General features: G+C 44.7%; 1 pseudogene; it reads right to left on the minus strand.

Annotated features, from left to right (window-relative positions):
- Positions 1–1,858: 1,858 nt before the first annotated feature.
- On the minus strand, positions 1,859–1,999 carry LOC129701922 (U6atac minor spliceosomal RNA; annotated as a pseudogene).
- Between the last annotated feature and the right edge of the window lie 8,980 nt (positions 2,000–10,979).

Here is a 10,979-nt window from a genome sequence, read left to right on the forward strand (position 1 = left end):
AAGTACGCGCTTAGTTCGCGCGTGACGTCATTTGCATCATGCTTACCAATCAGCTGGGCAGGAGGCGGGCCGGCTGAATTTGGGGCATCGCACGGCGTCGGGCGGTGACGTCATCACGCAACGCCACGCCAGGCGGTGACGTCATCGCACAACACCACACACTAGGCGTACGCCATCAAGACGCTGCATACGACGTCAAGACGCTGCGTACGACTGCAATGTGCCTGCGTGCCGACAGGCCGTTGGCACGTGAAGATTTCGGCCACTGCCAGAATTTCGGAGCCCCGCGCGATGTCGGGACCAGCCCCGCACAACTCCGTACTTCTAAGTGGGACCAGCCCCGCAAGGCCATATGGTGCCCGTACGCCTCAAGCGACCACGAGGTCGCGTAATTTGTGAGCCAAGGTTGCGTAAGTGGGACAGGCCCTTAAGCAGCCAGTTAATGAATGCTTTGGTGGATTATGCTGTGGTGCCAAGTATCAGCTTTTACTGAATGACATTGCATGGGAGAGGCTGGATTATTTCATGCTGCGGCAGTGAAGCTTTTGAAGGACATTAAAGCTTGGCCGTGTTTGGGATATTGTCAGGGAGAGAGGCCCATATATGGTGAATTGCGGAATGTCAATCAAGGGTACTTTGCAATGGTACTGTCATTGAATGTGAAGGGGCAGTGGTTAGATGCTGCCTTGTTGGAGATGACCATTGTTTAGCAGTTTTGTGGCACTAATGTTGTTTGCCACTTTTATCTCTCTTGGCTGGATGTGTAAAAATTATCCTTTTTCTCTGGAGATGCTGCCTGACCCGCTGAGTTACTCCAGCACTTTGTGTCTACCCTTGGCTGGATATTGTTTAGGTCTTGCGGCATGCAAAGACAGACTGTTTCATTTGCTGAAGAAATGCAAATGGAATGGAAAATAGTAAGATTAAATGAGAACTTACCAGTTTGAAGTTTGATCTTTATTTTATGAGGAGTTACGGTGAGCGATTACGTGAAGAAGCCCCGCCAGTCCGCATGCGTATCAATCTTCAAAGCAGTGGTGTGAAAGCACAGATAACAGCAGTCGAAGTAACTTAGTAAGACTTAGAGAAGACTAGAACTAGCATATGATCTTTGCGATTATGAGGGCCGGGGGCGAAGGGCACGTTAATCTCGAAGTGGGCGTTACACACCAGGCACAATGTATCCTGCTGTGGGTCTACTAGTGGTGCCCCTTCGACTGACCGCCCAAAATGCCGTAATGCCCGATCTGATTAGTTTTAATAATTTCTGCAGCCTTAGTTCCTGCGATCGCATGGTTGCACCCATTTCCCCCCAGACACGGTGGGCACTCTGAGTCAGGTACAATTTACAGGTGTTCTGCCATTATTCATTCTTGGAACTGGTGAGAGGTCATATAGTTGATGCTGTTAGCCAGATTCCTCCATTGCCTCACCAGTTCATGCCGGTATGGCAAATTTGCATTCCACATCCGGCACACCTGGAGCTATGCTCACGTGCCTTGGGGTATGCTCTTCTGTAATACCTCCAACTTCAGGGTCAGTGCCATCCTGCCCTGGCTCTCCCTCCTCTTGCATGATGGAGGCTTCAGCAGCCCTTGACATGCCGCTGCTGGTATGGGCCCCCATGTAGACCCGCGGAGGAATGGTTCCTCCTGTTTGTTACGGGTCTTCCCTGTATAGAGCTCTGCTGGAGGTTGCTGCCGCGGGCTGATGGGGTGGCCCATGAATATAGTACTCGCGTTGTAAAACGTCATGATGGAGCATCCTTTCCATAAGGTGCTCCATCTTGTCTAGATGCCCCCAGATGTCTTTACGTCCCGAAAGCCATTCCTGGCCATAATACTGAGCCTGCCCTGAAAAACAACTCTGGACAATTTCTGTGCTTGGATCCTTAGCATTGTACAGCTTTACATGGTTAGATCTCATCCATTTGTGTGTTGGAAGGCCACTAAGACCCCTTTCATCCTTATCAAGGGAAAATGCTATCTTCGTACAACACATGACCCAAACACATGTTGTCATTATCATTAGTACCAACAAGTGTAATTATTGCCAACTTATAGATGGTCCCATATTTTCCCTGAGCTCGACTTGGGTCTCGGATTTTCCTCTGTCCAACTTTCATGCTGCCACCAACTTCAGTGAACTGTTTACTGTCTACAAAGGCGTGGGGTGTGTTGTTGCTGCAACGATGAAGCTTTGCTCTTTAATGGTACCTGCTTCTTATCCAGATTTTTACCTGTTGAATAGGTTTTTGCCTTAAGAGAAAGTTCAGCGGCTTATTTTAATGTCACCCCTTAAGCGTTTTTATTCTCGTTATTTATAGCATGAGGGGAACTCTAGCCCCTTCTGGATATTTTCCACCTTCATTTGCGATGATTCCCTTGTGTCCATACGTATTTATTCCAGTACGTTCCACAGACATGCTTTTAGAATTTTTATTGAAGTCCATGGCTGTAATATCTCCTGAGCAATTTTCATCAGTGCTCTGTTACTATCAAAAAAACTTAATCAAGTTCCTTACGGATGATTTGCTTTTAAAAATCCATGCTGATTGTTCATTATTACTTCACAACTCTGCAAATGAGAAATAATTGGGCATTTGATTGTGGTTCCTGGCACTTTTCCCACAATTGGCCTGTATCTCTCTTTTGTTAAAAGGGGGTGTGACAAATGCATTCTCAGACCACTCCCATATCTTTTTCTTCTTGCATTTGAGGCAGCAGAAGTCTGCAGCAGGGTGATGCCATCCGGTTTGACATCCGTAGGTGCCCACCCTAAAAGGTTGTGGGGAGTGGTTGGCGCCAAGTTGCAGCGCTGCTGCAGTCTCTGTTTGTTGTCGTTCGCCTGACTGAGGTCAGTAGACAGGGCTCACCATGGGGAGGTCGACAACATGAGCCCCACTCCCATATCTGAGAAAGCTTGTCAAATTTTGGTTGGAGTTTTTTGCTATCACCTCCTCAACATCCCTCAATAAGTGAGAATACAGCCCACCATGACTGGGTGCCTTGTCAACATTTATGCCTGGCAACCTCCCCAGAATTTCTTCTACTATTTCTGTTCCATCTTATATTTCTGTTTCCTCTGCTCTAGTACAATGTTAATGTAAAAAAAAACACTGTGTCCTTTAAGTTATATAATCATGCTGGTGGACTGAATTATTGTTGCTCATTCCCCGGCTCTTCAGATCTTTGGACAGCCAGGTAATCATGAGTCTTCTCTGATGGATTGAAAGTAGGCTTCTGCTCACATCCAGAACTTTCTCTTCCCTGCTTGTCCCACAGCCTGCACCTTCAAAGAGCCCATTCTCCTTTCCAGAAGCTGTATACTCCCCACAAAAGCACAAAAGATTAAGGGGAATTTTATAGAGGAAAACCTACCAGATAATTTGCTATTTTTGTGTTCTCATTCTTTGCTTGTTGCTCATTCAGTGATCGTTCTATTCTTTAGACAATTCCTGTCTTGCTGTTCAATCTGCAATAACCACATTTTTCATCTTCTGCCACCTTAAAACTGATAGCCAAGGATTGTTTGGATAGGGTGGGTGGAGCGACTCATGTCGCAGCGGCCTCTGCAGTCCGTCCGTCTGTCTGTCTTTTTTTTTTGTCCCGTTGAGTGTAGTTTATAGTGTTTTTTTAACTGGGTATTTGTGGGGGGCGGGGTGGTGTGGGGGAAACTTTTAAAATATTTTTTCTGTACGGGGTCCCGATCTTTTCCTTGTTTGGTCTCCGTTGTTATTGGGGTCGAGCACCACGGAGCGGCCTCCAACTGGAATGACCTGGGGGCTCCATTCACGGAGCCTGCGGACCAACCATCATGGAGCTGGCCGAGTTTGGAACAGGAAGAGCTGTGGTGGCAAGCTGCTGTGGCCCAACCCCGGGGCTTCGGAGGCGCCAGCCGCAGGCTTGTGGATCCTTGGTGGGAGACTGCTTTTCAGAGTCCCTGCAACAGCAACTTCTCCCGCCCGAGTTGCGGGGTTGAAAATGACCTGGAGCGGGGCCTAACATCGCCCCGCGGGGCCATAATGGCCACGGGACTTACTTTCCATCGCCCGCCGGGGGCTTTGACTTTGACATCGGGAGGAGAATGGGGAGTGCAGGGGAGAGATAAGACTTTGCCTTCCATCACAGTGAGGAGGAGATTCACTGTGATGGATGTTTGTGTAAATTGTGTTGTGTCATGGTTCTTTTCTTGTTGTATGACTGCAGAAACCAAATTTTGTTTGAACTTCAATGAGGTTCAAATGGCAACAAATAAATTGTATTGTATTATATTGTTTCTGCTGCCATATAATTGTTTTAATTGAGTAAAATAATATGTAATTTCACAATGATTAAAATTATAAAGCAATCCTTTAGTGTTCTCTAACACTCTTTTGCTGGCTTCAGTCATTGTTAAGTATTAAAGCCTTACTTGGCATTATCTCACCAACCTCGAGGCTGCCATACGTTTAACCTTCTCTCATGCTTCCTTTCAGACCCTACAAGTTACCTCCTTTGAGAAGTTTAGTAGACAAATTTGGAGCAAATCTCCAGTTTTCTACATTCAGGAGGAACCTAACCACAGACGAATAGCTCATTTGTTGACGTAACTAAGGTGAGAGCCCTGGAATTTGTTAGTGACTAACAAGCGGCTTCCATAGACTTCCAAGTCAGTAGATATTTTAAAGGCAGGGATGGACAAATTCCTGAAATCACAGATAACTGTAATGACTAAACATAGTAAGATTAGAGAAGAAGATACCAGTTGAGTATATGATCAAGGGTGGGAGCGGAGGGCACGTATTCCCTCAACGTGCTCCTCATAAAATAACGATCAAACTTCGAACTGGTAAGTTCTCGTTTAATCTTACTATTTTACTTCGGAGTCACATGAGTGACTACGTGAAGATTTTAAAGCTCTGTGATTTCATGCCGTGGAAACGAGTCCATGCATCACATCTGCCTTGATTAAGGGAAGAATAGTGTTAACATTATTAGATATCAATACGACATTGAAATCAATGATAAATTTATTAACACCAAATTATAGCCCCTATTTATGGGGTAAAATTATATTACAGAACTTAAAATTGTTTCTGCAAACGTTCCAGGTTTAATTACTGGTTTGTGATAAAATTGTTGGAAAGTTTTCTCCGTTGACCATCCTGCTGTCTTGAGGATTTGGTCCATCGGAACATCCAACTGCATAGCTGCCGATGTAGCTGCAGCCCTGGTGGAGTGAGATTTAAAAATGTTGGTATCCACTCCAGCCTTTATTAGGACCTGTTTCAGCCATCTCGAGATGGTCTGGACTGTCACTTTTTTGTGTGGTTGTTTGTGGCTGATTAAAAGTGCCATTTCTTTGTATCTGATGATTTTTGTATACTCCATATATAATAGCAAGTGTCTTACAATACAGAGACGATCATCTGTCGGGTAGGCCCTAAATTCTATGTTTAGGCCTGCTGACCCCTGTCTGTTCTGCTTTACTAATTCATTGATGTGAAAAGTTAAGTTCCCGGATGAAGAAGTCATGTTGTCCAGTCTTAATTTATGTACCGACTGGACCCTTTGTGCCGTGACCAAGGCCATCAGCATGACTGTTTTCAGTGTCAGTTTCTGTAGGGACAGAGCTGTAGCTGGAGACCAGTTCCTTAACATGGTCAGTACAATGCTCACATCCCATATTTGGGAGTACCTGGTTCTTGGGGGATTGACATTAAAAATTCCCCTCATAAATTTAGTTACCAGGGGGTGTGTCCCAACAGAATGCCGCTCTGTTCCTTGCCATAGGTATGTTGACAGAGCACTTCTGGCGCAGTTGATGGCACTATAACTGAGCCCCTCATCGTAATGGAGGCTTGCCAGGAATTCCAGAACAGACGGGATGTTCATTGATCTGTGGGTGATGTTGTTGCTGTGACAGTACATTTCCCATTTCTTGATGTACACCAAGTACTGTTTTTTGGTGGACTGTCTGTGGGCCACTGAAATAATGTCCACTGTTCGGTCTGTCAGTCCTAGATGCAGTAGAGGTGCTTTTAAACTCTACAAATTAATAAGTTTATATAATTATGACATGGGTGGCTTTCCCTTGTTACGGGATGAACCAGTAAATTTGGTCTATTCCGGATGGTGATGCATGGTTCTAATACCATGTCGAGTATCACCGGGAACCATGGTTGAGTAGGCCAATCGGGTACTATCAAAATACCAGACGCAGAGTTTTGCTGTATTTTCCTTAATACCCGACTGATGAGGCAGAAAGGAGGGAATGCATAAATAAACAATTTCCCACAATGCAGCAAAAATGCATCTGTTGCCGCTGCCCCAGGATCTGGTTCCCATGAAACATAGTTTGATAACTGGTGATTAAGCCTGGATGCGAATAGATCGATATCTGGTGTTCCATACCGTGCTGCAATATCAGCAAATACTTTTTTATCCAACATCCATTCGGTGTTTTCATTAAATTTGCGTGACCTGGTGCCTGCCACTAAATTTAGTTTACCTGTTAAGTAGGTAACTGATATCCAAATATTTCTCTGGATACACCATTGCCAAATTGTGTTGGCCAGATTGTCACATGATGTCGATTTGTTTCCACCCATGTGGTTGATATATGCTACCACTGTGGTATTGTCAATTTGTAGTCTAACATGCTGGTGATATTACCCAGAACAATATGACTTAAGGCCATGGAATGCACCCAACATTTCCAGGTAGTTTATGCCCAGTGTTTGTAATAATGATGTCTCCTGTGCATTCCATCTACCTCCACAGCTGGAGATGGAATTGGTAGCACCCCAACCAAGTGCACTGGCATCAGTTTGTAGTACCATAGATGGGTTGCTGATAATGATTGGATTGGAACAATGCCAAATGTTATTTTTCCACCATTTTAGTTCCATTATGGCCTTGGTTGGTAGCTTCATTGGTCTGTCAAAATGAACACCATTAATTTTGAGTGCTCGTATTTTTGCCCTCTGTAATTTTTGATAATGTAAAGGTCCGAATTGTGTGGCTGGAAAGGCAGCCACTATTTTGCCAATTATTCTTGCTACCAATCTGATGGATGGTTTACTGATGTCAATGATTTTACTGCAAGCCTATGTTAAGGCTGTAACCTTTTCCTTAGGCAAAGTCACTGACATGTGAACTGAGTTAATGGTGAACCCCAGATAATCCATTGTGGTAGAAGGCGTTAATTTGGATTTAACTGGATGGATGATAAAACCCAGTTTTTCAAATAATTATTTTGTGGCTGTTACCGTTTGTTTAGCCAATTCCAAAGTTTTGCCCACAATAAGTATGTCATCTAGATATGCCATCACCATGTGTTTTTGTTTCCGCAGAAACGCTAGGGCTGGTTTCAAAATTTTAGTGAACAGCCTGGGGGCTGATGTTAGCCATTAGGTAGTGCTCTGTACTGCCATCGCTGACCCATCCAGTTGAATTTTAAATAACATCTGTGGTCACCTCGTATAGGTACTGAATAGTAAGCATCTTTTAAATCGATGCTTGCCATGTAGTAACCTTTGGAAATCAATTGCTTAGCAGTAACAAAGGTTTCCATCTTGAAATGAATATATTGTACGAAAGTATTCAAATTAGTCAAATCTATGATGATGCGACAACCACCATCTTTCTTGTTTTTGATAAAGATATTGGACACGAATTCCAGTGATTTGTGTTGGGTTTTCTCAATTACCCCTTTTTTATAAAGCCGCTCCAGTTCAGCGTGTGCTTTTGATTTTTCTTTGCCTGAAAGCACGAACATTCGGTTCGGTACATGCTGAACTGGAGGGTTATGTTTATGTATAAATTCTATGGTATATCCCTGGATACTGCTTAAAATATAAGTGTCGGTAGTTAACTTATTCCATGCATCCAGATAGAAGTGTAATCTCCCACCAACCTCCATGCTCCCTTTAATTCGTAAGGAACCAGACCCACCTACCTCCATGTTGCCAGTGGTAGGTTTACTTATTTTTCGGTATCCTTCGTGGACGTTGAGGCACCGGTGTCTGGGTCTGTGGTTGGGTTGGTGTTGGGGGTTTGCGCATTTTCCAGGAAGGCCGGTCTGGGCCATGGCCTAAAAAAGACCGATGTTCAGTGTACCTGGCCTTTGAGCTTTCACCAGTTTGTCTTGTCCGACTGGTGGGTGCGTAAGGGTGCTGTTTGTGGCCGAAGTAGGTTTTAGCTGATGTTGCTTTGATGAGCCCCAGGGTTTTTGCCTCCTCATCGAGTTCTTTCACTTGTTTGGATAGATTACCTCCAAATAGTAGGATTGGTGGTTTGGGGGTTCCAGGTTTGCACAGACCTGCAAATTTAGGGACTAAAGCGGGTTGGATGGCACTCTTCCTAATACTGTTTATCTCGTATTGGGTGTTACAGAATAAAGCAAGTGCATCCTGTTGATCCTGTGACATGTTTTTTTTGTCTATTGTGCGGGCAAAAGCTGTAATTCCCGCTGTTAGGACCTTCAGTACTTTTTGGAGTTTCAAGTCCCTGGCTCTGATTGCTGCTCCAACGTGTTTCCATATGCATTGGTTTACACTGGGAACATTCAGTGATGTACAGTTCCCTGGTGGTAAGTGTCTTGCCGTGGTGTCCAATAATGCCTGTCCTTGTAGCTGATTAAATTACATATAGTCAATACTTGAAGCTAGTTTAGGTTCCAGATTTTGGCCAGTTAGGTCAGGTTGTATAAATTGGGACACCATATCCACTAAAATTTTGTTTTCTTGCACCCCTCACACACTTGGTGTTTGTTCTGCAAACCCCTCTTCAGGGTCAGCCCAGAATTGACCCCCCGTACTCCCCTCTGATGAGGGAGAAACACTGTGCAGCCCTACAAGAGGTACTGCTGTAGGACTTACAAACTGCCCACTGTGACTAGTCTCCATCTCCTGGAGCCTGTCACGTTGGAGCATTTGCTCCATCAGCCGCTCCAACTGGCTCCAATGCTCTCGAGCACTGGCCGCTTGCGGCTGCTCCTCAAGCCGCTCCAACTGGTTCCAATGCTCTCGGGCACTGGCTGCTCGCGGCTGCTCAAAGTTGGACTTCATCGGAGTCAACAACTCTGTCAGACTTTTGCTTTGCCTTACTGCCCGGCCGCGGTGTAGATCTGGCCGGTGCGGGGGTGAAGTCGGGCACAGCTGTTCCCATTACAGGCGATTTGTGTGCCATTGGCCGCTGCTGGCTGCCCGCAACTCCGCGGTTCTCTCCCTGCCAGCTTTGTCGCAGCCTTCTTATTCTTCTTTGTTCTGTCCATTGGCTCCACCTGTAACACACTGAGTGGAAAAAGAATGCAGAGTCTCCTTGCCTGCAGTTCCCGGCTTTTAAATTCTGCCGCTGAGGGGGAACGTCCTTCCACCTGCATGACTCTTTCGCAATGCGTGTAGCGATATGATACGCATGCGTCCTGGCGGGGTTCTTCACATAGTCACTCATGTGACTCTGAAGTAAAATAACATTTCATGAGAACTGTAAGGATGTAATTCAATAGAAACTTTACAGGAAGGAATAACTAAAAAGAGACACATTCGCATAAAACCCTAAGTTATCCTGCCAATTTGTGAAGAGAATGTGAAGTATTGCTAAATATTTGATATGGTAAATGCAGAATATATTTACAGGGTATGCTCATTTAAAACTCTAGAGAAAGCTTCAGTGTGCCTCCTCCACCCAGGGCAGACATTTGCCCTATAGTCCACACAGCATTGGCTATTACCTCTATTCCCTTCAGTAAAGACACTAAGCACAGTTGGATGCAAACACAACTACTGGATTAAATGCGCAAAGGAAAGGAAACAGAATTATATTGCCAATCATTCTTCCAACCCATGCTGTTCAAATCATGTCAGCAATACCTTGCAAGGTTTGGGTGCATTTGGTTAGGCTTTAATAAACACTCTGCAGGTAGGTACATTTATTCTGGTAATTTGCTCGTCCTAGTACAGCTCTCAATTGCATGCATTTCCGACAAAGCCATTTACCCTCAGCTGCAGGAAAATTGCACTTTATGTTCAGGTCACAATATTCTGTCAGCATGAGCCAACCGAGTTAAATCTGGGCAATCGGAGAGAAATAAATTGCTAGACAGAATCTGGCTCTGATCATTTTGTTTTGGTTGCACATCTTATTTCTTCTAGAACCAATTGCCAACTAGTGGAGGCATTATCCCTCTGACGAATCCACCAATCTAGAATTGATCACAAACTAAATTATTTACTTCCATTAAAGATGCAGTTTAATGTAGATAAATGTGAGGTTATCCACTTTGGTAGCAAAAACAGGTAGGCAGATTATTATCTAAATGGTGTCAATTTGACAAAGGGGAAGTACAATGGGATCTGGGGGTCCTTGTTCATCAGTCAATGAAAGTAAGCATGCAGGCACAATAGGCAATGAAGAAAGCGAATGGCATGTTGGCCTTCATTACAAGAGGAGTTGAGTATAGGAGCAAAGACGTCCTTCTGCGGTTGTACAGGGCTCTAGTGGGACCGCACCTGGAGTATTGTGTGCAGTTTTGGTCCCCTAGTTTGAGGAAGGACATTCTTGCTATTGAGGGAGTGCAGCGTAGGTTCACAAGGTTAATTCCCGGAATGGTGGGACTATCATATGCTGAGAGAATGGAACGGCTGGGCTTGTATACTCTGGAATTTAGAAGGATGAGAGGGATCTTATTGAAACATATAAGATTATTAAGGGTTTGGACACGCTAAAAGCAAGAAACATGTTCCCGATGTTTGGGGAGTCCAGAACCAGGGGCCACAGTTTAAGAATAAGGGGTAAGCCATTTGGAACGGAAATGAGGACACACTTTTTCACACAGAGAGTTGTGAGCCTGTGGAATTCTCTGCCTCCAGGGTGGTGGAGGCCGGTTCTCTGGATACTTTCAATAGAGAGCTTGATAGGACTCTTAGAGATAGCGGAGTCAGGGGATATGGGGAGAAAGCAGAAACGGGGTACTGATTGTGGAGGATCAGCCAT

The sequence above is a fragment of the Leucoraja erinacea genome, chromosome 11 (genome assembly GCF_028641065.1).
Source record: "Leucoraja erinacea ecotype New England chromosome 11, Leri_hhj_1, whole genome shotgun sequence".
NCBI classification, from domain to species: Eukaryota; Metazoa; Chordata; class Chondrichthyes; order Rajiformes; family Rajidae; genus Leucoraja; species Leucoraja erinaceus.